Genomic DNA, 27204 nt, shown 5'->3' with positions numbered 1-27204 from the left:
CAAATATCCAGTAAAGGCATAAACAGTCATGTGTGTAAGGTTTGGGAGGGTGCTCTGGTTTGGGCATAAAATATCTACGAAAGACAAATATCAAAAGGTTCATCCTCTAGTGATGGTGTCTTGGAAGGTTTTAAACTAAGGACACAGGAAAAGCTATAGCAAGTAGGTCACTGGGATTACATTTTGGGTGGGGGCTGAACCCTGTCCTTGGGGACTTTCCACCACTTTCTCTCTGCTTCCTGTCCATCAATGCCATATATACCCACCTCCATGGCCTTCTGATTCCCCACAAGCTCAGAAGAATGGAGTCTCTGAAACTGAGCTGAAATGAATATTTTACAATAAAATCATTCTCTTAGGTATTCTGACCGTAGCAACAGATAGCCAAATAACACACAACTGCTTACAGTCTGTTACTAGTATTTTAATTATCTTGTTCCTTGATGCCACTTATAGCTGTCCATTTGAGAAAGAATCATCAAAAGAGTCATTAATGTTGGGGTCTTTAAGATAGTAATAAAATAGCTCATAGCATACTCCTAAAACATTTTGCCTCATGGAAATTTGTAAAGTCTTAAAATATGAATTCCTTCAAAAATTCTACCAAAATAAAAGAAGGAAATAAGAAGGAAAGAGAGAAGAAAGGATGGTAAGAAAAGTGACTGACTCATTTTACAATAAGATCTGTAAGTTATCAATCTACATGGAAAGCTTTAATAAATAACAAGAGAGATATCTTAGGAATTAAAGCGCTTTTCACACAACCATGACAACTGGATACTGTTCCCACAGTACCTACATAAAAATCCCAGCATGACTACTTATCTCAAATCTCAATTCTTTCGAAAATCTGAGATAGACAGATCCCAAGAGCTTGCTGTCCAGTATAGCAAATGGGTGATTTACAGATTCAGTGAAGAGACAATCTCAAAGACTGGTGAAGATAGAAAGAGAATACCTAATGTCAACCTCTAATCTCAACTCATGTATACAAACATGTACATGTACATATACCACAAACAAACACACACACATACCAAACTTTTTATAAGACAGTAATTATAAGATGAATGTTTGTTTTAAAGGGGTAGTTTAGTCAGTTTTCAGTAGATCTTGGTTATGTACTAATCTTCCACAACTGAGCTGTGTTATATAAATCAGGATATAGGCAGGGAAGCACATGATGGTAGAGAAATATTATGAGAGGGTCGGTAACTCTGGATGCATATACCTTTCAAATCTCTCATAGCTAAGTTGGACATCCTCTAGATGACTGTGCTAAACTTCAGGTCTAAAATGCTCATGCCTTTGATATATGGATTTAACAAGAAAAATTTAACAGGTGGGCATGACTCTTTCTTATCCTAAATGTCACAAATGAAAACACCTATCCGCATTGCTTCTGCTCTTTATTTGATCCTTCAAATTCAAATTTCTTAACAAGGGTAATCTTTCCTAATACTACTGATTAAACTCTAATCACAAAGCTAGATGTCATTTCTTTGTTCCTTCATCTCCAACCCACCCAGTTTCTGTATGCTTACGTGCAGTTTATGTAAAGGCCAAAGCATGCACCGAGGGTGTCAAGTGGCCCTTGTGCTTTGTATTTCTCCCACCAGCAGATTCAGCCCTACTCTTTGTTTTGCTGTGATAAGACTGTCACAGTCCTGACTATTTGGCCATAAGCTTTAGTAGAAAATGTCTTGGTGAGTTTGCGACCTTGTTCAGTGCAGTGTTCTATATCAGGAATCTTCTCTCACCTTTTAATCATAAAAAGATCTCCAAGGCTCACTCTGTATTTTAAGTTTAGTTATCCATCCAGCCATTCATTCCTTCTTTCACTTAGTAGGACTGTGTCCAGGACCCCGTGTGTGATGGTTTGTATATCCTTGGACCAGGGAGTGGCACCATCTGGAGGTGTGGCCTTGTTGGAATAGGTGTGACCTGGTTGGAATGGGTGTGTCACTGTGGGTGTGGGTATAAGATCCTCACCCTAGTTGCCTGGAAGTCAATCTTCCAGTAGCAGCCTTTGGATGAAGACGTAGAACTCTCAGCTCTGCCTGTGCCATGCCTGCCTGGATGCTGCCATGCTCCCACCTTGATGATAATGGACTGAACCTCTGAACCTGTAAGCCAGCCCCAATTAAATGTTGTTTTTTATAAGATGTTGCACGCGCTCAACAGGCCAGGAAGAACGACGCTGCTACAGGATCCTTCTGCACACATTTATTCAGTCCTGTTTCTTCTTTCTCCATATATATCCCTTGTTTATATCTCCCTTGTTTTTATATCTCCCTTGTTTTTATATCTCCCCTGTTTTTATATCTCCCTTGTTTTTATATCTCCCTTGTTTATATCTCCCTTGTTTTTATATCTCCCTTGTTTTTATATCTCCCCTGTTTTTATATCTCCCTTGTTTATATCTCCCTTGTTTTTATATCTCCCTTGTTTTTATATCTCCCCTGTTTATATCTCCCTTGTTTTTATATCTCCCCTGTTTATATCTCCCTTGTTTTTATATCTCCCTTGTTTTTATATCTCCCTTGTTTTTATATCTCCCCCACTAATAGTAATCCTCTCTCGAATAATAATCCTCCCTCTAACCCGGGCCTCTCACTCTTATATACTCTCAGTTCCCATCCACGCACAGCAGGCCACGCCACTTCACCAGGCACGCAGCTTCAGCTAATCAGGGCATCAGGGGCAAATCTCCACCAAATTGGATTCACCTGTATCCTGGTACACCTGCGCAGCACTCAAGATGTTTGTGTCTTATATGAGGAAGTCAGGTGCAAGTCATATGACTTAGCTGCAGTCCCTGGCGCCTTTGGGACTGCCGCCACACCCGCTCCCCACAATTCCCCCTTTTTTCTTTTTTGGCAGAGAGAATGTCTGTAGATAGCCCCCCACAGCCATGCCCCTTACCCGTCTTTGGGAGACAAACAGCATTGGTTTGATCCCTGTCTTAGGTTGGTGACATGCCCAGGGAGTGTTATCACTGACTACCTCTCTATTATGCCAAGCCACTCCTGGGGAGATTGTGTTTTGCTTGCGGCAGGTGCATCAAAAGGCTAGGATGTTACTTAACCTATGGCCAGATCTTAATTGCTGCAAGCAAGCCTCATGGGTGAAGGTAGTGGTCTGATCCCCAGTGTGCAAGCATAGGGGCCCTACACAAAACCATCCCTTAGGCTCATCACCCAGAGAGGTCTTGGCCAGCTCCCGTGTCGTTTTTCCTGAGGGAAGGGAACTAGGACACTGAACCTTCATGCAATCAGACATGCCTTCCACAGGATGCCAACAGCAGCTATCCTCTGTGCAGTGCTTAGCCTCGCACCCCACGGCATAATGCAGCATAATTTCTTTTAGAGTGGCAAACCGAATCTGAGGAGATTGTCCCGCCTCCACTGCAGCAAAAGCCTACGCTACCATGGCGAAAGTGCGGACCCGCACACTCTGCACCTAACACATGTGCCAAACACAAAACACACACACACTATAACAAGCATACATCCCAGGGCTCTCATCCCCGCTCATCTTCCCTGAAGCAAGGGATAGATGGCCAGCGGGGCTATCTCTTTAAGGGGAATTCAGGGATCAAAAAGGCATAGAAAAATTTGAATGTCATGTCGAGCTGGTATTGGCGCTTCTGGAATACCGAAAGGATCTCCCATCTCGGCTCCATTGTTTGTGCTTGTGGGAATATCCACCACATCCACAGGGGCAACTGGATCAGGAGCCTCATTCTTGTAGCGTCTCACCAATCTCTCCGGCACCCAAAGAGGTTCCATCTGGTCCTGTGGAAACACACAAACAGACCCTCTCGCCCACATCAACACCTGATCTGGTCGATCCCCAGGGGGGATGGACACAATACCTCGTGGTAATGAGACCATAACCTCAATCACCTGTGTGTCCATCTGGGGAGTCAATATGAGAGTCAAGTTTTCACTGCTGAGGAGGCATAGGGAGGAGGCACAGAAGCTAATTCGCCTTCCTCCTCCACCTCGGCTCTTTTGTTTTGTCCTTTCTGTCCACCTGATAACACTGTGTCTCCTTTCTTTTTCCTTTTTCTTTTTAAGCCCTTCTCCTCTTCCGACATACTTTCTTGTTGCTCTGTAAGGATTTTCTGACCTGTCTTGACTGCCTCTCGATTCAAACAGTAACAGAGTCCATATATCAGAACAAACAAGACCAAAACTATCAGACCTACCCACAAAGGGTCAATGGGAGAAAAAAGCATAACTACACAGCGAGGATCTATTGATCACTACACTGAGCTTATCATAGTTCCTTAACTTGTCCCAAAGCCGGGAACCTTTCGTTACCTTGTGCCTGCTTCCTGGCAACTTTATGCTCGCCTCTATTTTATCCGAGGTCCTTCCCAAACTCCTGGGTTACTTTGTGCCTACTTCCTGGCAACTTTATGCTCACCTCTATTTTATCCGAGGTCCTTCCCAAACTCCTGGGGTCGCAAGTTTCACTCACCGTGAACTTACCCTGCCAGCAACCACTGACTGCTGAAAGTTCTGAACTCGGTGGGGGAGTCGGTTCCCTGTACGGGCCACCAATTGTCGCGTCCGCTCTCGACCAGCAAGAACGACACGACCACCAGTCCTTCTAACAGCAGTTTATTCAGTCTTCATCTTTCTTCTTTCTCTTCATCAGTACCGTTCCCCAGCTGAAGAGTTCTGAATCCACGCCGGATCCTTCTCAACAGTCTGTTTCATGGGAACCTTTATTAACCCCTTCTTCCCCGTTATGCAGTTCTGAATCCTCCCTGTAGCAGGGGGTCTTCGCTCATGCCTGAAGATGTTTCTTGTCCCTTGTCCTGGGTCCCAGGTCCCGGGTTTCGGCACCAACTGTTGCGCGCGCTCAACTGGCCAGGAAGAACGACGCTGCTACAGGATCCTTCTGCACACATTTATTCAGTCCTGTTTCTTCTTTCTCCATATATATCCCTTGTTTATATCTCCCTTGTTTTTATATCTCCCTTGTTTTTATATCTCCCCTGTTTTTATATCTCCCTTGTTTTTATATCTCCCTTGTTTATATCTCCCTTGTTTTTATATCTCCCTTGTTTTTATATCTCCCCTGTTTTTATATCTCCCTTGTTTATATCTCCCTTGTTTTTATATCTCCCTTGTTTTTATATCTCCCTTGTTTTTATATCTCCCCTGTTTATATCTCCCTTGTTTTTATATCTCCCCTGTTTATATCTCCCTTGTTTTTATATCTCCCTTGTTTTTATATCTCCCTTGTTTTTATATCTCCCCCACTAATAGTAATCCTCTCTCGAATAATAATCCTCCCTCTAACCCGGGCCTCTCACTCTTATATACTCTCAGTTCCCATCCACGCACAGCAGGCCACGCCACTTCACCAGGCACGCAGCTTCAGCTAATCAGGGCATCAGGGGCAAATCTCCACCAAATTGGATTCACCTGTATCCTGGTACACCTGCGCAGCACTCAAGATGTTTGTGTCTTATATGAGGAAGTCAGGTGCAAGTCATATGACTTAGCTGCAGTCCCTGGCGCCTTTGGGACTGCCGCCACACCCGCTCCCCACAATAAGACTTGTCTTGGTCATGGTGTCTGTTCACAGCAGTAAAACCCTAACTAAGACACTGTGTAATTTAAGCGAACACTTAACCCACAGAGATAGAGCCCTGTCCCTTTTTCCACATTTGATTGGAACAAGATCTATGTTGCCCAGACTGGCCTAGCACCATTTTTCTCTTCCAGGCCAACCTTAAACTTGCAATCCTCCTACCCCATTCTCCCAAGTCACTAGAATTATAGGCCTGGGCTGCCAAGTCTGGCTTTGGGTTGATTTCAAATATGTGAACCAAGTGAAACCTGCAGAAGCTGAATATGGCAGAAGGAGAGAAACAGGAGAGGAGAAAGCAGCCCTGGGAACTATAGAACGTGAGGTTTCACAGGTAAGAAACTTCCTGTGGTTTTCCAGGGAAAGCACAGTCATGTTGGTGAGAAAGTGAAGAGAAGGCTTCCTAAGGCGAGCAGGTGATCACCAGGTCACAGACTACCGGGACACAGGAAGCTCTTGTGGAATTAAGTCAGACATGGACCACCAGATTTGGAAATATAAAACCCAGGTTAATGGGTGGAGATAAATGAACATTTTCACTGCTTGCTTGTGGGAGAAGAATGTTCAGGGTACATGAGGAAAAAGCAACCTGAATTGTAGACTCTTGCTGGGAATGAATGAGGTAGTGGTTTGTGTGCATGCATGTCAAAAACAAAAATGTTTTAGTATCTCTTTTTTTAAAAAAAAAGTCTGGACAGCTCTAAAGTGTGTTTGTAAGTACCCAGTTAGAGGCCCTTCTGGGTGAGTAATTTGATCTTATAAAGGATAGAGAAGAAATTACAAAAGACCCCTGAGCACCTTTCAGAGGTCTAGCTGTGTGCTTTGAGCAGCGTGGAGAAGAGGTGAGGGAGAGTCAGGTAATGGGAATCATAAGGTGGTTGGTTTGCTGATGGACAGAGTTGAAGATGTTTTCCTGATTTGAATTTTAACAAACAGAACAAAGAGAGGTATAGCTGAAAATGATGAAAAGCCTCGTAAAAGCTGGGAAAAACAGATACAGTCACTAAGCATTGTGGAGACTGGAGAATGGAGGTAGTGTGAGATGGCGGCAAACATGAGATCAACAGTTTTTTGTTGTTGTTGTTGTTGTTTTGTTTTTGGTTTCTGGTTCTTCAAGACAGGGTTTCTCTATATAGCCCTGGCTGTCCTGGAACTCACTTTGTAGACCAAGCTGGCCACGAACTCTGAAATCCACCTGCCTCTGCCTCCCGAGTGCTGGGATCAAAGGCGTGCTCTAGCACGCCCGGCTGAGATCAACAGTTCTGATTTCATATCTAGATTACTATGCTGCACTTGTAAGCCCTCTGTTTATTCATACATATCTTAACTGAAATATAGTAATTTATACATATTTACACAATATAGTGTGGCATTTCTATCCATATAACAATCTGTATTGATCAAATCTGGATAGTAGGTATACATGTCACCTGAGACACATGATTTCTTTGTACTGAGAACATTCAAAAGTCATTGAATTCACTATATTGAAATTCTCAACTAATAAGCTGTTATTATCTAACTGTCTATAGTGTATTAGAACTCTCCTTCAACCCATTCATACCTGTTTCTTGTTTATCATATTTTGATATGCACATATAATTTCCCAACTTGTCTGTAAGGCATTGAAGGAAGAATCCAAGGAATATCCTACTTTGCATTTTCTCCCAGCCCATAACTTAGTGCTCTGGGAATCAGGTACCACATATACATTAGTGAAATTGAACACTGGAGGTTGAATTGTGCATTACATGCAAGACAAATACATCTTTTCTCTGTAGCTGTTTAATGGAGGCTCATAGATGATATTTCTGACTCTCCTTTAGTGGATCCTGGCTCTGGGATCCAGTAGAAATCTGCTAACCCCAGAGGTGGAGTCAACTATGAAACCATATAAATCTCATCTCTGTTACTAGAATCAGTTCTCTTGCTAAAGAGAACACTGATCTGAGCTTTTGTTGCTTGACTTCCATTTTCCTTTGGTAAAAAGCAACAGGCAAGTTCTATTTCAGATACTCTTGTTGCTCAGATTCATCTGCCTCAATGACTTTTCATCTTTAGCATTATGGTAGCAACACACATAGATGAAAAAAAAAAAAAAAAACAACTTGTCCCTCATCTTTCCAAACACATGTTGCTCAAAGTGGAATGGTTCCAGCAACACTGGTGTCACCTAAGAGCTCATCACAAACAAAGAATATTATTTTCAAGCATGTACACTTATAATCTACCATTAAATATAAAGCTAATTTTTTAGGAAAACAACTCCAGGCACATAGTTCCACAGTGTCGTCACCATGTATAAATCTTCCCTTTAACAAGATACACAGGTAACGATTTGCAAGCCTCCAAGACTCACTTAGCATACTAGGTAATAAGAGAGAGGCTTATAAATAAAGTCTTCTAATTGTGGTAAAAGAACCCTTTGCAGAATATACAACACTGCTTTGATTTTCTGTTCATGAACCACATATAGCACACAACTTAGCTATCTGCTTAGCTTTAGCAAAAAAATCAGAAAACTCTCAGTAACTGGGAGGAGAGCTGAGCTCTGTTTAATGGAGGTTGACACTTCCTTGTGAACTATAGTTAAAAAACTGACAATGACATATCTGATCACAGAATCAGGATGTGCTCAGTAAACCAGTAACACTCTGTATTAAGTTTGCTCTTTGTAAGCCTCTGATGCATGCCTGGAAAAACAGCTGGGGTTCAAAGCAGTAACAACAGCATATTCAAAAGAATAATCCATATCTGCCTCAAAACTCCAAAGCAGAGAATTGTTCCTTGGGTAAAATGCTGCTCAGCAGTGTACGAGCTACAAGCCTGATGTAAGATGTAAGCTCAGAAGGGGTTATTCTATAACAGAACAAATAAAATGAATGAGAACATTTGTATTCAACTTGTTTTGCCTGCTATAAAAGAATTGAGTTGCTTGTACATCTACCAAAAAATTACTGTCTATTCAATTCTTGTCATATACTTAAAAAATCAATTTTAAAAATTCAGAATGTGTTTTGCTGTCACCTAGAATTGAGTAGCAACCATAGATGAGGCTTTTACTGACCTAATTGACCTTTATTGTCAAGAGGAGGATAAGTCACTGGATAAGGAGTTCTTTCTGAGCATGCTAGAATGAATCCTGACAAGGGCATAACTTTTCTGATGACATGGGAACAAACATATGCTTGCACTGAAGGACGAGCTTAGCAAACCAGTGAGTATTTTGAGGTTCCTTACAGGGGTATGGGTGACTCAAAGGTGAGCTCCATATCTTGGAAGACTGCTCTTGAAAGCTGTCTCCCTAGAGCTTCCTGCCCAGCAACTTTTTATGATTTTTATAACCTTGAAAGTGGTTTGAGAATCTATAACTTTCTGAGTGTTCCGGCCTTGTACGTTGTATTAGCTCTGAGTCTCGTGATTCTCACGCTTCCTTCTGGCTGAGAAATTACAGTGTCGAAAACCGGAAGCAAATCCGACCACACAGCTATACCTATTTCAGAAAAGCAAATGACACTTTTCTAAAGGTAAGGAACTCCAGGAAAGTAAAAAAAACAAAAAAAAAAACAAAAAAACAAAAAAAAATTAAATAAGAGCAATGACTCTTCCTTGTTAAAAGTTCAGAAACTAGTGAAATAGTTAGAGAAAATTACTCCTACCTCTAGCCACTCTGAGATAACCAGTATGTCCTAGGGAACTCGATATGCATGACCATGCTATGCAGCATCAAAGAACCCTAACTGAAACTTCAGGCAGACTCCTGCATCTCTCACAGCAGTACACATTGATAGGATACAAAGATGTTGAAATGAGAAACGTCCCCATAACTCATGTGTTAAAACAGTTGTTTGATCCCCAGCTGGCACCCTGTTTTGTTAGGCTGAGGATCCTTTCACAGAAGGAGAACATAGGAACTCTCCCTCCTGTCTGGCTCTGTTTCCTGGACCAGAGAGATGTGAGTGGGCTGCATTCAGCTGTACACATCTACCACCACCAAAAGGTCTCCTCTCGCTGCTTCCCTTCTCTCCATCGTAATGTACATTCCCAGAACCACAAACTGAATTAAACCACTCTTCCCTCACATTGCTTCCCTCAGGTGTTTGATCACAGGGACAGGGACAAATAATGCAAAGTAGTTCTTGAACAAGAGCCCTGTGGTTTGCTGTCATTAGCACACATTCTCATATGCAATGAGTAGCTATTTGAAGTTGGTAATTTGGTGCTGAATTCTAACTGCTAGTCTTGAACGATAGTCTCATTAGTATGATTATTATGATTCATTTCCTATTTCCTGGCTTGTTGTCACTTTCCCAGAGAACACAATGCACATTGTTTTTTGGTTTTCTTTATGATTGAACTAATAACCTTTTGGATATATATTTTGTTTGCATGCACAAGCCAAAGTAAATGTATCCCAATAAATGCACACTTTAATGTTTTTCTGCCAAAAACAAAAGTGTTCATTTTTGTCCTTGAAAAGCTTTCCCTTTGGTCCATTCCCAATAGAAAAAGCAGACATTTTTCCTGTGCAAAGGTTATTAAATAAAATTCAAATGATACTATGCATTCAGTAGACATGGCCATTCCTAATTACTTCATATCCCCCTACCATAAAACACATTTAGAAACCTAGTTACCATTTTTAAGTTAGTTCATATGATAACAGTTTGTGTGAAAAAAAAATTATCAGTGAATATAAAAAGGGCATTTGTTTTCTGTAAGAATGGGTATGGATCATATAGCTTTCTCAGCATTACCGGAAGTTGATATATTTAAGTTTTTATTTTACTTATGCATTTACATATTTTTAAATAAAATGTCTAGTTTTGTAATGTTGGTTGGCCTAGAGTTCACAGTGTTTCCTAGGTTGGGCAAAGCCCTCTGCCTCCTCAGATGTGGGATTCCACACAAGAGCAACCAAGGCCCCTTGAAAGTGACCCATTATTAAGCACAAAGAAATCACTTTCATAGTTTCAACTTTTTTTTAATATAGTTTTTAAGGGCATTTTTTGATGACCTAAAAATAAGTGAAAATGACCAAGGAAGTATATTGATAAGAGAATTTTTTGACATTCTCTTAACCAACCTTTCCAACATGGTCAGGTTGTCACAGGAATGCTCCACTATGTTTATCTTAGTCAGGGTTTCTATTCCTGCACAAACGTCATGACCATAAAAACAAGTTGGGGAGGAAAGGGTATATTCAGCTTACACTTCCATGCTGCTGTCCATCACCAAAGGAAGTCAGGACTGGAACTCAAGCAGGTAACACCAAATGGATCTTTTAGTCCAAAGTTCCAAAGTCCTTCCACAGTCCTTCCCCCCAAAATGGCCAGGTCACAGGAATACCCCACTATGTTGGTACCAAAGCATTTTAGTACCAAAACAAGGAAATGTCTTTACCAAATTCATTGAATTAGATGTAATTACTGCATATATATTTATTGACCCCTTGTACTTTAAATATTATCCTTCTAGTTAAATAATATTTTACAAATTTGATCTGGAAGAGGAATAGTATGTGACAAAATGGTAACCTACATACGTGAATGCTATCTTAGGCAACACAGAATCTCCTCAGGCTGACCCCACCAGGAGGAGGAGCTAGCTATCTGCCAGGCTCTAAGAAAGCTGCCAATCACTCCTCACAGGATCCTGAACTGGGCCAAATGTCCAAGTAATGTCAGCTGTAGAAGTCCAGCTTTGGCCTACCTCCAATCCTGTTAGAAAAGGAGTGGGCGCTTCTCTAGTTATGTACCTAAAGAGCACCAAGTCCATTGCCAGGAGAGCTCCATAATAGTACCGTGGATTCTCACAGGCTGCCTAGGATGCAGTGGCCTGAAAAGACCGCACAATTGCTCCTCTAATGAACACAGCTGTAGGAGGCCCTGGTGTGTGATGATTTGTTATTTGCCACTTGTTTTTCTGTATCCACCTCCAGCTGATCCATCAACACAGCAAGCATTTCTAGGTGGGTTTCATATTGGCTGAGAATGTCTGTCTCTGTACCTCTTAGACCTCTTATTCTAATGCAGTTGTCATGGTGATGCACAATTTCTTATAATAACTTGCTAGCTACCTCTCACCTGAGTTTTTTCATTTCTTTCCCGTAACTGTCCAGACTACATTCTTATAGACTCCAGTAATGTTAGGCTGGCAGGCGATGACACATGGCTCTGATGACTTATCTCTTTTATCCCTAACTCATCTTAGTGCTGACTGGCCCTCCATTCCATACCGTACAGTCTTTTATATTAGTTACTCTTCTGTTACTGTGGTAGAACACCATTACCAAGGTGACTTACAGAAGAAAACACTTAGTTTGGCATATGGTTCCAAAGTTTCACGTTCATAATGGTGGAGGCAACATGGTATAGGTAGCAGGTATAGAGGTTGAAGACAGGAGCAGAGAGTTTACTCCTTGAACCACAAGCAAGCAGCAGAGAATGCAATGAGGAAGTAGGTGAGGTGTTCTAATCTCAAAGCCTGTGACCTTTTTCCTCTAGCAAAGCTGAAGCACCTAAACCTCCCTAAGTATCACTGCCAACTGAGGATCAAGAATGAAAACGGCTGAGGCTATAAAAGATAGTTCTCACTAAAACATTTATACTAGTCTAGATCTTTTCATTGCCGTTGTAATTATTGCCTTTGTAACTTAATATTTCAATTGCATGTCCAGCTCTTCCCATTGAGAACACTAACAGATACACATCAGGAATAGCATTCTGACTAAAGAACATAGCTATGCTGATATTTTTAGGAGTATCGGGAGATACAAACTCTTCAAGATGACATTTTTAACTGCCAAAAAATAAGCATCCATGTCTTTGTATGCAGTCCATATACTGCCCCCAAATTCCCTAAAAACTCAGATTTAAGACTTTTGGATAGGGGGAGGATTGAAGGATCTGAAGGGGATAGCAACCCCATAGGAAGAACAACAGTATTAACTAACCTGGGCCCATGGGTGCTCCCAGAGAGTAAACCACCAACCATAGGACATGGTCCATGGGCTCTTGGCACATATGAAACAGAAGACTGCCTTGTCTGACTCCAGTGGGAGAGGATGCACGTAATCCTGTAGAGACTTGATGCTGGGGGAGGTGAAATGGATGAGGGTAGGTGGGTAAAGAGGGTAGGTAAGGGAGCACCCTCTTAGAGGCAAAGGGAAGGGGAACGGGGTGAACAACTCTGGGAGGAGAGATTGGGAAGGGGGACAGGAGACAATATTTGAAATGCAAATAAATATAATTTAATTTAAAAAAGACTTGGAGCTTTTCTAAGACTATACAACTCAGAAATAAATGCTGTGAAATTTGTGGGATTTGCTATTGGTATTTGTTATTATTATGGCTGCAGATAGTAATGCCTACATAGTGATTATAAGTATTAATTTTGGCAATTGCTTTATGAGCTTTTCTTTGTTTGTCTTGAATGTCATCTACCTCTGAAATTAATACATGAATGGATGTAGCTCCATAAGAGAATATTCACCTAGCAAGAAAGACTTACTGGGAGGATCCTAGCACTACAGTAGGAATGAAATTAATCTAATTTAAAGGTCTTTATTTGTCTGTCCTCCACATGAGCTGGCATGGTTGTTAAGCAAACGCAGATGAGTAATAACTAGTGGCTGATGAAGATGCTTGCATAATTAATTGCTATGCAGTTATCAACATTTGCTCTGTAACTTTGTATGCAGGCAGGTCATCTATAGCTTCATTATCTCCAGAAAATGTGAACTATGTTGCATTTTCTCATTACATAGATTAAAGTCAAACCCAGAGGGAAATTATCCAGTAAATACTCCTTGTAAGAAAGGTCTTTAACTTTGCTGGATTAGGTTATCACTCACCTGACTAGAATCATAGCAATCTCTTGATAGTCTGATTACAACACTAATTAAGAGCCAGCTGGGCAGGAGAAGCAAAAGGGTGTAAGAATAGATTTGAATAACTGTTTAATAATGAACTCGGCAAACTCAGTCCTCAATGCATTCAGATCATAGAGCAGAGTGGAGGGGGGCTAGTTTAAAGAAAAGCTGAGTTCCCAATTCTTTGGAGATATTGCACATCCATATGTTATACTAAACCTTCTATTTATTTCTATTGAAGATTTTAAGAAGAGAAAAGTGCCATTAGGTTTTTGTTTGGTGTGTGTGTGTGTGTGTGTGTGTGTGTGTGTGTGAGGGGGGGGGGAGTAGGGGAAGGGAGGGGGAGAGAGGGAGGGAGAGGCAGGGGGAGAGGCAGAGGGAATTTCTCAAGCCCCTCATGATATGATATAACAAAAGGGCTTTAGGATGGGGATAGCAGTAGGCAAAGGTGGTAACAGCAGAGAGAACTCAGTTTTGCTGAAATAACAAAGGACATCTGTCAAAGGAATCAAGAACTAATGATCTTTATTGTCTGTACAATTCTAAGTATGCTCAGCTTCTAACAACCCACTCTTAAAAAATAACAAAGTCTGGAGAGATGGTTCAGTGGATAAGCTGTTTACCATATAAATCAGGATTTGAAACACCAGCATCTACATACAAGTTAAATGTGATTGCATGTATTTTTAACCCTGGTTTTGGGGAATAGAAAAAGGCAGATACTCCATCCAGCCTATGCAAAACATAGTGAGATGAGAGATAGTGAGATTCAGTGAGAGATAGTGTCTCAAGAAATAAGAGGGCAGCCCTAGAAGAGGATACCCAGAGTTGACCTCTGACTCCCCATACACAACAAAGCGTATCCACACTCTCAAGTGCACACATATACATATCCTGCACACTAGACAAATGTAACAGTAGATTGAAGACACTGGTCCAAGACCCACAGCACATATACAGCTGAGGACTGCCTTGCCTGGCCTCAGTGGGAGAGGATGTGCTTACTCATGTACATACTTGATGCTCCAAGGGAAAGGGGGTGCCAGGAGTGGAGAGGTATGGGGACCACCCTCTCAGAGGCAAAGGGGAAGGGGTGAAGAACTCTGGGAAGGGCGATCAGGAGAAGAGATCAGGAGGGGAGCAATATTTTGGATGTAAAAAAGTAAATTAATTAATTAATAATACATAGTTAAAGCAAAAATTAACCAAATATATATGAAAAGATAAATTCTCTAAAATCTGGAGACCTATTTTTTTTTCTAAAGTAGACATTGAGGAAGGATTTCCACTTTCAATTACTGTTTCCATCATTATTCCATGTCTATAACTCAGACCATCCAAGGGTCCTATTTCTCACTGGTAAATCCCCATGAAACAATGTTTACAAGTATTGTCTAGTTAGCTAATCTAATGACTCGTTTGCATAAAAGTATGATTCTATAATTCCCTAAATATTGCTGCTTTCCAAAGGTATCTGATAGTTTTAACCAATAAATGTATCAATTACATTGGAATATATACCAAAAGCTTTAGATATGATGTGTATAATCTAAAATTTGTAATAAAATAGTGGCACAAAGGTGACTTTTTTCATTGTGATGGTTTAAATAGGAATGGCCCTCATAGGCTTATACATTTGGATGCTTAGACACCAGGAAGTGGAATTATTTGAAAGGATGAAAAAGATTCAAAGGTATGGTCTTGCTGGAAAAAGTATGTCACTAGGGATGGGCTTCAATGTTCCAAAAACTCATATTAATCCCTAACCTCAGAGTTTCTCTTCTCTCTCTGCCTACAAATCAGGGTCAGTGCCTACAAGTCAGTAGTTCTCACCTACTTCTTCAGTACACTGCTGCATGCTGTCAGGTTTCTAGTCATGTTGATAACAGGCTAAACCTCTGAGACTCTAAGCAAAGCCCTAATGAAATGCTTTCTCTTATCAGAGTTCCCTTACTTATGATGTTAACTCTTCACAGCAACAGGACACTGGCTAAGGCACTCATCATCTGAGGGAACTATGTGCTAAGGCATTCAGCTCTGCATGTTTTTACTTGCGGGTTCATTTTACAGCTTTACTCCTTTAACCACCATCCATCCCCCACCCAATGTAAAGCTTTAATAATGCTGGGAATTTGAATTTCTTTTTTTAAAAAATGTTTTATTAGATATTTTCTTCATTTACATTTCCAATGCTATCCCAAAAGTCTCCTATACCCTCCCCCCAACCCTGCTCCCACCCACTTCCACTTCTTGGCCCTGGCGTTCCCCTGTACTGAGGCATATAAAGTTTGCAAGACCAACGTGCCTCTCTTTCCCATGATGGCTGACTAGGCCATCTTCTGCTACATAAACAGACATGACTCAACCCTATTGATAACATGCCAGGACTTTGCACTAAGAATACAAAGAGTTCTATTTGAGTCAGAACCTTTTGAGATTTTTTTCCATGGACCTGTCCAACTTCAGACAAATCATTTAGTTCTTACAAAAATATTTTAATAAATGTATTTTAATTAAAATGTTATCTTTCTGTACATATTTTATTAAATGTGTATTTTATAATTTTTTAGAATTCAAATAAATTATATGTTATGTACATAAAGTGTACACAAAACAAAACAAAATTTAGAAATGTTTATAAAAATGTACATTTGATAAAATGTATTTTATTAAATGTGTACAGAATGCACAACTGCCTGAAACCCTAGCTCCAGGGGATCATCTGACTTCCTAAGGCACACACACACACACACACACACACACACACACACACACCTGGTATACACACAGAGAGACACAACTGTACACATGAATGAAAATAAATCTTAAAATTATATTTTAAAGGTATAACACAATATAGTCTACCACACAATAAAATACCTAAGACAGAGATCTATAGGAAGGAGCAGAAATGTCAGCTCAAAGTGGTATAAATGAGTGAAAAATGACTTGTGTCCCCAGCTCCCTGGCAAGCAACATTAATGAGAGTATTATTTACTCACTTGCCATGAAATCAATTCTTAAAGACTGGGCTTTGACACTCTATTTCATCAGCCTCAGAATAAATGATAGAAAGGAGATAGATTTTTAAATACCGAATAATAACTGCAGTATCTACTTCTTGTCATTTCTCAGAACTAGTCGATGAAGTAGTCTACCTTAGAGTCCACATCTTAAAAGTCACTCTGACCTTACCACTCAGAATTTTATAAGCAACATCTGCTAAAAGAGTCTGTAGAGGCAAGACTAAGCACAGCAGTTATCTAAATTTCTCGGAGAAAATACTGGCTGTTCTGGGACTAGACACACACAGAGAAAGCAGAGGAGTGAACCTATTTATAAAGGTGTTTATAAATCGTGATAATTCTAATTCTAGTCACTATGCCAGCTTCCGAGGAAGGCAGATTATAAGCAGGGAAAGCAGAGGGGTGATCCAGAAAGACGTCTTAGCAGCAAACCTGATAGTGCTTTTGATGGTGTAGGGGCAAATAACAAAGGTGCAGTCGCTACTATGGCAAGAACCATTGACCTGAGGGGTAAAACGGAGGGGGGAGTCTGACTAGCCTTGCTGGGGAGAGATGTCTAAAGGTGAGGCAAATTTTAACAAGCTGGGGGAAAGAGAGGTAACACTGTGTGAGACAGAGAAAATGGGAATGTGGAAAGACTGGGTGTGCAATTTAAAAGGATGTATAGGGAAATAAAAAATCTAGTAAGTCTAAAATCTTAACCCCCTGACTAATCTGGGGTCAAGTGTCCAACCTGGTATAAAAATATGAGATATTATATAGAAAGCACACTATGCTAGCTGAAAAGTATTTTTTTTTAACTGAGTGGTTGGTAGATAATGGGCAGAATAAATCTACTAAAAATGTACCTTAAACAAAATTAACAACAAACACACTGAGATTGTTCTTCCAAGAGAAGAACTAAGCAGAGGAAACTGAGACTGTAGAGGTGCAGAAAATGTCTAGGAACAACTGTGGCAACGGAGTTTATGAAGTGTACAGAGAGGCAGAATTTTCAAGACTTGTCGAGAGAATGGATGCAGAGTGTGGATAAGAGAGACGCATGCATTGAAATCATTTTCAGGTCTCTGGTTTTGAAAACTCATTTATGGTGTGCCTCTTACTAAGAAAAATGAGCAAAACAAGAGCAGTTTGGTCTAGCTTATGGATTCATATGTGGCAAATTGGACAACATTGAGTTGACAATACCTATGAGCTCACTGTGTAGTGGTAGCTATTAACGGCAAGACAGTATGACTGATATTTCAAGGGAGCAGCCAGGTATGGAGACAGAGTTCTGGGAGTGATCAGATCACAGTTTTACCCTGTAATTGAAATATGGGGAGTGGGTAATAAGACAAGTAACTTAGACGGAGCCCTAGGGATATCATGAATGTATGATGCGCCTAGGGTCTTAGCCAATGTGTTTTATAAAATAAAGTTACATTCTCACACTCTGTGGTGGAGGGTACTATAGCAAAATCTGACAGGATTTGGAGAGGCAGGAGAGTCAATTGTCAATGTTACACTACCCAGCCAGCTTCATAGGAAGCACAGCTTGCTATTAGTTTTGTGAGGCTTCTTCAAGACTCTTCATCATGACCTTCAAAATGGCTTCCTGATGTGTAAGGCTGTAGAAGTTCATGTACTCTATTATCTTCTGGTTCCTTCTATTTCCTGCCTCTCAATGACCACATTTTTGGATCTTGTCACTTGTAGGGTTTAGCCCTTTCCAACAGCTATTTGGAGAACACAGAATTTTTCTGGGTCCAGTCTGATGGAGCCTGGGTGCTATGGATTGAAGTGTTCTTCCTCCAGTGGACATGATAGCTGTCCTCAGTCAGTAGCCCCCTGGTTGAGGAGAATATGACAGCAATGTGAAAAGGACATTCACACAAGACTCTTCTCACAGCAACCAACAGATTTCCTGAGAGTAAAAACTCCTTCCAGAAAAGCATTCTTCCAAAACTTACCAGCATTACCATCACCACAACAATCAAATTTCAATGTCATTTTCAAAGGGAGCAAACTATAGCCACACTGGAACATGTTTTGCAGTTGCTCTTCTCTTGGGGTTAGGGAAATGAAATACAAAGATGTTTTGCATACCTGATTACAAACAGCATGCTGAACACAGATACTGAGGTCTGCATTTCTGAATATCACCACATAAAGGCCTATGCCAGGTGAATGTCAGATGCTAGCCTGTGGTCAGACATCTGTCTTTGCTTTGCTTATTTGTCTCATTATTTCCTGGAAGAGGTGAAAATGGAAGTCACTGTCAATGTTGGTGACACATTCCTGACATGTTTTGAAACACAGTGTAAACACAACCAAATTTGTTATAAAAATAACACCTAGTATTTTATATTGGCCCAAACAATGTTTTCTTTATATAAGAATATAAATTTACACTTCATGACATTTCCCAACAGGAATACTCTAATCTTTCCTGTGACTCTTAAATGGATATTTCAAGTTTAAACATGCCCTCATTTTAATATATCACTAGTCCCTGGAAAAAAATAAAACATGGTAACATGCTTTCTAAAAGAAGAACAATGAACTTATATATTTTTCTTCCAAGAGAAACAAATGTTCTAAAATATTATTAAAATTGTGATTATATCATTTCCTCTTTTTTTCCTCCAGGTAAACCAGTGCTTCTTAGGTTTTCTAATGCTGCAACCCTTTAAGTCAGCTCCTCATGTTGTGGTAACTAACCATGGCTCATAGAATTATTTCATTGTCAATGCATAACAGTTTAATTTTGCTACTGTTATGAATAGTAATGTAACTCTGATATGCAGGATATCTGATATGTCATCCCTATGAAATGGTGTTCAAACCCATAGGTAACATGACCCACAGACTGAGAACCAGTGCCTAAACCCTCCTGGTTTCCAACTCCCTACCCAGACTGGCTCTCTGTTGCCTGTAGGTATTTGTCAAGGCCTCACGGGATTTTACCCTTCCACATTAGTGTGTGTATTTGCTACCCTTCTTGTTAAGCTTGTGTTTGGGCAGCTTGCTGGTGAGATTTTATGGTTGTAGCCTCTCTGATATTTGTAGGAGATACAATCTTACACCTAACTCCCTGTCACTCTGGCTAAGGTTTTTTTTTTTTTTTTTTCTTATTTCTTTTTTCCCAGAATAACTCTCCCAGTTTTTTCCAATTAATGATTGAATTGTTATTCACATTTTGTATTCATATATGCATGATTAAGAGGCTCTGTATCCCTTTTAAAGCACATCCTTATGATTTGAACTGCTCAAGGAAAATACCCAAGGAATCAGAGGAGGAGCAATGGTCATGTCTCATAGTGTAATTTACATTACTCTCTAATAATCATCTTAAATATTATTGACAAAGATTGTCCACAAGGGTGTGGGAGAATTGCGTCTAATTCTGTTCAGGCTGCTATAGTAAAATATCATGAACTGGGAAACATATGTAGAGAAGACATTTATTTCTAACAGCTGTGGTGCTTAGGACTTACAGGACCCAAGATATAACTGATATAACTGAGTCTAATCATGAAGACTTAGCAAAGATCCCACCTCCTAAACCATTATCAACATTCGGTTGGGGATTTCATCACATGAGTTTAGACCACAAGGGGAAAGAGGTTCAAATATTCAGACTGTCAACATGGTAGCCGTCTGCTTGACACCTTTAATGGGAGGTCAATATTCTCATTCAATACTTTTGTTGTTTTTTTTCCCAGCATCTAAAAGATGATGTTGCTAAGTCCCCAAATTAAACATTAATATGAAAATTATTTTGCATCTAAAATATAAAGCAAGCCAAATTATCAGTCTAATAGAGGTATATTTTGAAACACATATCTCTTGAAATTTATCAGAGAGAGAGAGAGAGAGAGAGAGAGAGAGAGAGAGAGAGAGCAAACAAGGGAGAAGATGTCAAGAAAAACCAGAAGAAGCAGGAGCTGTAAAATAGGTAAGAAACAATAGGAATTTTCACAGTTGTAGACAAATTAACTGCAAGGATTATTGCTATGCATAAGCATGGTCCAAATGGGAGAAGGAAGAAAGTATATGGTCAAGCAAAGAAAGAAAGTCATATACAGGTTCTATAATTCGGATACAATTCAACACAACAAGATGCTAATGTTTGGAGTAGGAAAAGATGATCTATATAAGGAATCATGGATTTTAAAGTGCTGATGACAAGGCAGCTGTTTTTAGTTTCTTCAAGGGCATGGCTAGATGAGCCTGAGAAGGGTCTTCTATCCCTAAGCTCCACAGCAAGAGCTGCCTCTGATATACTTTACATATGAATAAACAGAAGGATGCTATCAGAACAGAGGATATGTATTGAGATTTTATATTAAGGAGATATATTAAGAGAAAGTAGGAAGAGGAAAGGAAAGGTAGGGCAGAAGAGGTAGAGGGAACAATAACTAAGAATGTTTGAAAAGGCCACATGGAAGCAGAAGTGTGTGTGTGTGTGTGTGTATGAGAGAAAGAGAGAGAGAGAGAGAGAGAGAGAGAGAGAGAGAGAGAGAGAGAGAAAGAGAGAGAGAGAGAGAGACAAAGAGAGAGAGAGAGAGAGAGAGACAAAGAGAGAGAGAGAGAGAGAGAGAGAGAGAGAGAGAGAGGGAGAGAGAGAGAGAGAGAGAGAGAGAGAGAGAGAGAGAGAGAGAGCAAAGATACCTCTTTGGTCACAGGAAATGGGGAAATCAAATTGTCACTAACCAGGAAGTTTCTTCCTAGTGGCTAGGTCTCATAGTACCAGAAGGCTACAGGGAAAGAAGAATCCTGAAATGACCTTGAGAGCTACTGTAATGACTGCTGTGACAAGCTATGTCTATGGATGCAATGGTGGCAGAAATATTATGTATTATGTTGGTAACAAAATGCTTTTTGTTGGACTTAAAGCCTATTCCACATGCAGAAATATATACCTAGTACTTGCAATCTGGGTAAAACCTTGTGACTAGGAAGCTCACAGGTCCCAAGGACCAACTGACCACTATTTTGCTAAATGTATATAGAATCAAACTGCCATCTAAATTCTTATTTCTATACCCATAGTTTAGCAGAGCTCTCAGACCTGATCAGAGAACTTTGTGATGTGGACAGTCATTAATTAAGAGACTCTCAATTAATCACGTGAAAAGATTAAGTGTCTATTAGGCACTCAGTCATACATGGAATTCATTCATTGTAAACAGTCAGGGAGGACCCTGGCAAAACAGTGTGCTCTGGACATGGCATGACTGAAGAACTCATGAACTAATCAGCACTACCGTCCTGCACAAGACTAAGCCAGGCAACATGCCAGTTCAGACGGATCTAAGAGTTATCAAGAATCTACCCCTAGTTGATGGGTGCTAGAGACCTGAAAATCAGTTTTCCTTAAGGATGTGCCCCCTGTGGGTCTACCATGATCTACTGAGTAGACTCCCATCCTTTTGGGTATAAAGAGTCCAATTGCACTCTGTAAGTCATTAAAAAAAGAATGACATGAAGTTGAGAATAGATGGGGATGTAGGGAGAAGATCTAGGAAGAGGTAGGGAGAAGATTAGGTAGTGATTATGTTCAAAATATATTGTATGCAAGTGTGAAATTCTCAAATAATTGATAAAATGCATTAAAATTACCACTAGTCTAATACGCAGGTTGCCACTGAAATATTTTAAAACAGGAAAATGAGTGACATAATCAGCGTTGAATTTCTATTTGTTTGTTTGTTTGTTTGTTTATTGCCATGCAAGACAACTGTTTATTTCGAAAGGATTTTATAATAAACACAGTGAACAGGCTCCAAGTAGCTGTCTATTCTTCTCCCAAACCCCTGTCTGCATAGGAATCGATGCCTACTTCTTCATAATCTTTTTCCAGGGCAGCTATATCCTCTCTAGCCTCAGAGAACTCCCCCTTCTCCATTCCCTCACCCACATACCAGTGTACAAAAACCCTCTTGGCAAACTTGTGTTCCAGACAGGCCTAGGCTTCAGCAATGGCAGTTGTGTTGTTCAGCATGCACACTGCATGCTGCACCTTGCCCAGGTCACCCCCAGGCACCTCAGTGGGTGGCTGGTAGTTGATACCAACCTTGAAGCCTATGGGACACCAGTCCACAAACTGGATAATGTGCTTTGTCTTGGTGGCAGCAATGGCAGCATTAACATCCTTGGGCACCACATCTCCATTGTACAGCAGGCAGTAGGCCATATACTTGCCATGCCGAGGGTCACATTTCACCATCTTGTTGGCAGGCTCAAAACAGGCATTGATGATCTCTGCCACTGATAGCTGCTCATAATAGGCCTTCTCTGCAGAAAAGACTGGTACATAGGTAGCCAAGGGTAGGGCACCAGGTTGGTCTGGAACTCTGTCAGGTCCACACTGAAGGCCCCACCAAAGTGCAAGGAAGCTGTGATGGAGGAGACATTTTGGCTGATGAGGCAGATGAGGTTGGATGTTCAATATCCAGGTTATGGCGGCAGATGTCATAAATAGCCTCATTGTCCACCATGAAGGCACAGTTAGTGTTCCAGGGTGGTATAGGTGGTCAGGATGGAGTTGTCAGGCTCCTCTACAGCTGTGGACACTTGTGGGGCTGGGTAGATGGAGAATTCCAGCTTGAACTTCTTGCCATAATCAACAGAAAGCCACTCCATCAGCAGAGCGGTGAAGCTAGGGCCAGTGTCCACTCCAAAGCTGTGGAATACTACAAAGCCCTGAAGTCCTGTGCATGGATCAGACAGCTTGCAGATCTGGTCCAGCACTGGGTCAATAATCTCCTTACCAACGGTGTAGTGACCATGGGCATTGTTGTTGGCTGTATCTTCTTTCCCAGTGAAAAGCTGCTCTGGGTGGAAGAAATGGCGGTATGGGCCATTTTGGATCTCATCAATTACAGTAGGCTCCTGCCCCACAAAGACCACCCAAAGCACATGTTTTCCAACTCCAGTTTCACAGAAGGTGGTGAAGGAGTTGTCCCCTCCACCAATGGTCTTATCTCTGGGCATCTGCCTATCAGGCTAAATCCCATGTTCCAGACAGTAGAGCTTCCAACAGGCATAGCCCATCTGGACGTCTGCCTGCCCCACATGGTCTGAAACACACTCATGTATGATGAGTTTGGGCTATACATCTTACATAGAGTTGGGATCACTGTTTTCGGTGAGATCTCCAAAGTTTTAAATTTTAAATTATGATATCAACTCCAAGGTTGAGAAGAGATTTGAAGAAAGTAAGGTTAGAAAGTACAAAATGATTTAGAATGCTATGGTGAATGCAGTGAAGACATTGTAATTAATCTGAAATTCCCGTAGTGACTACAGGAAGGAGCAAAGAGAGGATCTAACACATCCATATGAAACAAACTAGAACTGATATAAACAGGGAGAGACACAGTGAGAGAATGATAACACTCAGATTTCTACATGACTGTGTTGATGGTGGTTAGTGCCAAAATACAAATACAGGTTGACAATGTTAAGATTGTGGAGCTCAGATACTGTGGGAGGTGAAGACATCCATTTAGGACATGTCAAATCCAGAGGGAGATGTCTAACAGGCAGCAGAGTGTGTGCTTTGTCATTCAGAAGGAGATAAATTTGTGCTGTGGCATCTTAGAAAGAATGAGTCGAAAAGAGATCACCTTCAATGCAGAAGAACAAGACAATAGGAAAGTGCAAGAGCTCATGAGTAAACTCTTGGTGCTCAAATCCTAAGTAACTGTAGCTTTGGGAGGGTTGGGGAAGAGATCGTATTTTATTGAAATATGCAAATAAAGTCAAATGGAAGTTGTTTTCTGTGGCAATATCCCAAGTGCCTTTGTCCTAAAAAGGGCAGAATCATAGCTCTAGAGAAGTCCAGGGAGAAGGTGGTATCAGAGAATAGACCTGGGGATATCTTCCTTCAACAATGGCTTGACCACCTCAAAAGCAACAGGACCTGAGTACCACTGCCTCTCCTGCCTCTCTGGCCATGGCCACTACAGAGTTCCCTTTAAACTCCCTGTTTTTCAATTTAGATAATCCCATTGAGCATGAAGCTCTGTGGTCAACCTTGAAAACTGACACTGGCTTCTAAACTGGAGACTATTGCGGTGTAATTTAACAATGGCTGTTATTTTATGTATCAAGAAACCTTCAGAAAATTGAAGGATTGAAAAACAGTTGCACAGAATTATGGAATCCTGTTGGAATTCTTTGGCAACTTTAGACAATGAGTATCATAACTTAGGACCTGGCTTTTGCAGACTTTAATTGCATTTTAAATGACAGGTTTCTGAAACCTGAGTAATTTTCAACTTTTAATTTGGGATTTTGATTTTTGATGCTTTTATGATTTCAAGGCCCAGCTGTCCCCTAGTCCCCATACTGTGGGATATTCTCATTCTTCCCAGAAGCCCTCCACCCTCTTCCTTCCTTTTTACTTTCAATGGAAGCCTGTGCTGGTGTTCTGCAATTCTGAGGCTGCCTCCAGCTAAGACTGTTCAGGGAAGATAAAGAAACCAATAAACAAGACAAGAAAAAGGAACTGGCCAGTCAATCCACATTAGGAAATAACTGAAGATTTTATTAAAAATCCATTTGTGTGAAATGAATTCCTCTAAAATAAAAAGTTGTTCTGTGTTTTCTAAACTCAAACTTTAGAAAAATCAATTTTCAGTAGATGAGGTCATGTTAGTTCTTCCTGTTTAACTGTCTTCAGGCTAGTTACACTGTTTGTACTAGAAACAAACACTATCTAAACAATTTCAACTTTTATATCATTTAAACAACAGACTCTATGGGATTTTTCTTTCAAAGTAGCTACCAAACCATATTTGAAATTTACTATTATTTATCAGCTAATTGGGATAATCTTGTAAATATTTCATAGGCACACAATGTAAGTACTCAAAATGTCAGAAACTATTAGAAATTGCAATAATTCACAATTACATTTATTCAATAAAATTCACTTAAGTGGATTGGCTAGTCAATATCCTACACTTAATTACATCCATTTGGATCCATTTTATATTGTATTATACAAAACCCAAATTATATCCTGCTGTAATTGCCTACTGCCCATCTCAATAACAGGAAGCCAGGACTCTCACAAATAATTAAATCATTTTCTGTCATCTTCCATACTCAAGGTTAATTCTGTCATTGCTATTAATTTCCCTACAGCTACAAATGAAAAAAAACTAGAAAGAATAAGACTATGTGGCTTACCTGGATGCTATCAATCCCAGAGCATCTGGAAGGAAAAACCTTTGTTTTCTCATCATTTTCCTTTCTGAGCCTTGCGTACTATTCAGCACACACGGTACTTGACAAACTCCTGTGGAATCTATGGCATCCTGTCAAATTTGCTTTAGTGAAAACATAGCAAAAACAATCCTAGCCTGGGATTTGGGACCTTTGAGCAAAAGGACTCCAAACAGCCTTTGCTCATCATAGATGACCTTGCTGTGGAGAATGAGAGTACAATTACCCATCCTGTCACTCTGAACATTCAGTGAAACATAAGAGGAAAGCTCTGTACACATCCACCTGACCAACATCGTAGGGCAGAAAGCAGTAGCTGTAAATAATGCAGACCTACCTCTATGTTTACCGTGGGTTTCTGTTGGTCCTGAATTTTTAGTCATTTGCATCAATAAGGAGAGTTGGCATATGCAACATCCTATGTGCTTTCACTGAGTTTTGCAATTCCTCACAAACTCTGGAATCACACTGTGAAGGCCCAGCTCTACAGATATGCCTTTGGAGAAAACTTATGACCATCTTAGTTTTCCCATGCCTTAAAGATGCTTTCTCAGCCCTTGGTCAACTACAAGGGCAGCATTAAAAAACAAACAAACAACACCCTATCACTTAGCAAAAACTTAGTCTTCTAATAAGGTTTCAGTGTAGGATTCTTTATTTCATATTGGAAATGGTCACTTTGATTACCTCTTTGCAGAAATTGAGGTTATCATTGGAAAACTGAGGCAGTAGTTGATCACTATTGACATTGATCACTATTCTGTATACTTTATAAAATGAGACTTATCTCACATTTGAATAAATAATATTATAACATGAGAATATTGAGTCTTTAAAATAAGTGCAGAATTTAAAGCTTCTCTTGTACTTGGTGACATATTATTGAAGACACATGGGCTTTAAAATACTGTCGAAATAATTTATTAGTTTCCTAGCCTGTGCATTTGTTGGCTTGGTTAATAATCTACCCCCTACCCCACACCCCACCCCCAGTGCATCAGTTGGCTGGAAAACTACTATCGTACCTTCAGGAAGTGAAGTATTGCCTACTCATTTCTCTCCTTATGCCTGCAGGCTACACTGTAATTCTCATCTGCCCTACTTTGCTCTGGACATATTTTTAAGTGTCAGAATGTTCTGCATATTTACATGGCAATATATATCTGGAATATGGAGGTTATGCCAGACCCTTAGAATAGAGCAGTGACAAGAAGGAAGGGGTGACAAGAGTATTTTGTGTGTGTGTGTGTGTGTGTGTGTGTGAGAGAGAGAGAGAGAGAGAGAGAGAGAGAGAGAGAGAGAGAGAGAGAGAGAGCCAATCCAGGGGGGAAGAGCATGTCCTCTTTAGGAAAGGGCATCATTATGCATTTTCCAAGTGTCCACTTCAGTCAGCCATCATTTGGGTCTCTATAGAATTCCTTTGTCACTGTATTAGCTATCCTAAGAACACAAAGTTAACTAGTTATATAGCCC

At 40.4% G+C, this 27204-nt stretch overlaps 1 protein-coding gene and 1 pseudogene across 5 annotated transcripts in view; one reads left to right on the top strand and one right to left on the bottom strand.

Moving 5' to 3' along the window:
* The window catches only part of Nkain3 (Na+/K+ transporting ATPase interacting 3), a 669681-nt gene that overhangs the window by 366019 nt on the left and 276458 nt on the right, over positions 1-27204 (top strand). The gene's annotated exons all lie outside the window — the stretch shown is intronic.
* Positions 22222-23653, bottom strand: Gm11873 (predicted gene 11873; annotated as a pseudogene).

Source organism: Mus musculus, chromosome 4 (assembly GCF_000001635.26).
Source record: "Mus musculus strain C57BL/6J chromosome 4, GRCm38.p6 C57BL/6J".
NCBI classification, from domain to species: domain Eukaryota; kingdom Metazoa; phylum Chordata; class Mammalia; order Rodentia; family Muridae; genus Mus; species Mus musculus.
The sequence above is the reverse complement of the archived record's forward strand: the minus strand, read 5'-3'. Positions and strand labels throughout refer to the sequence as shown.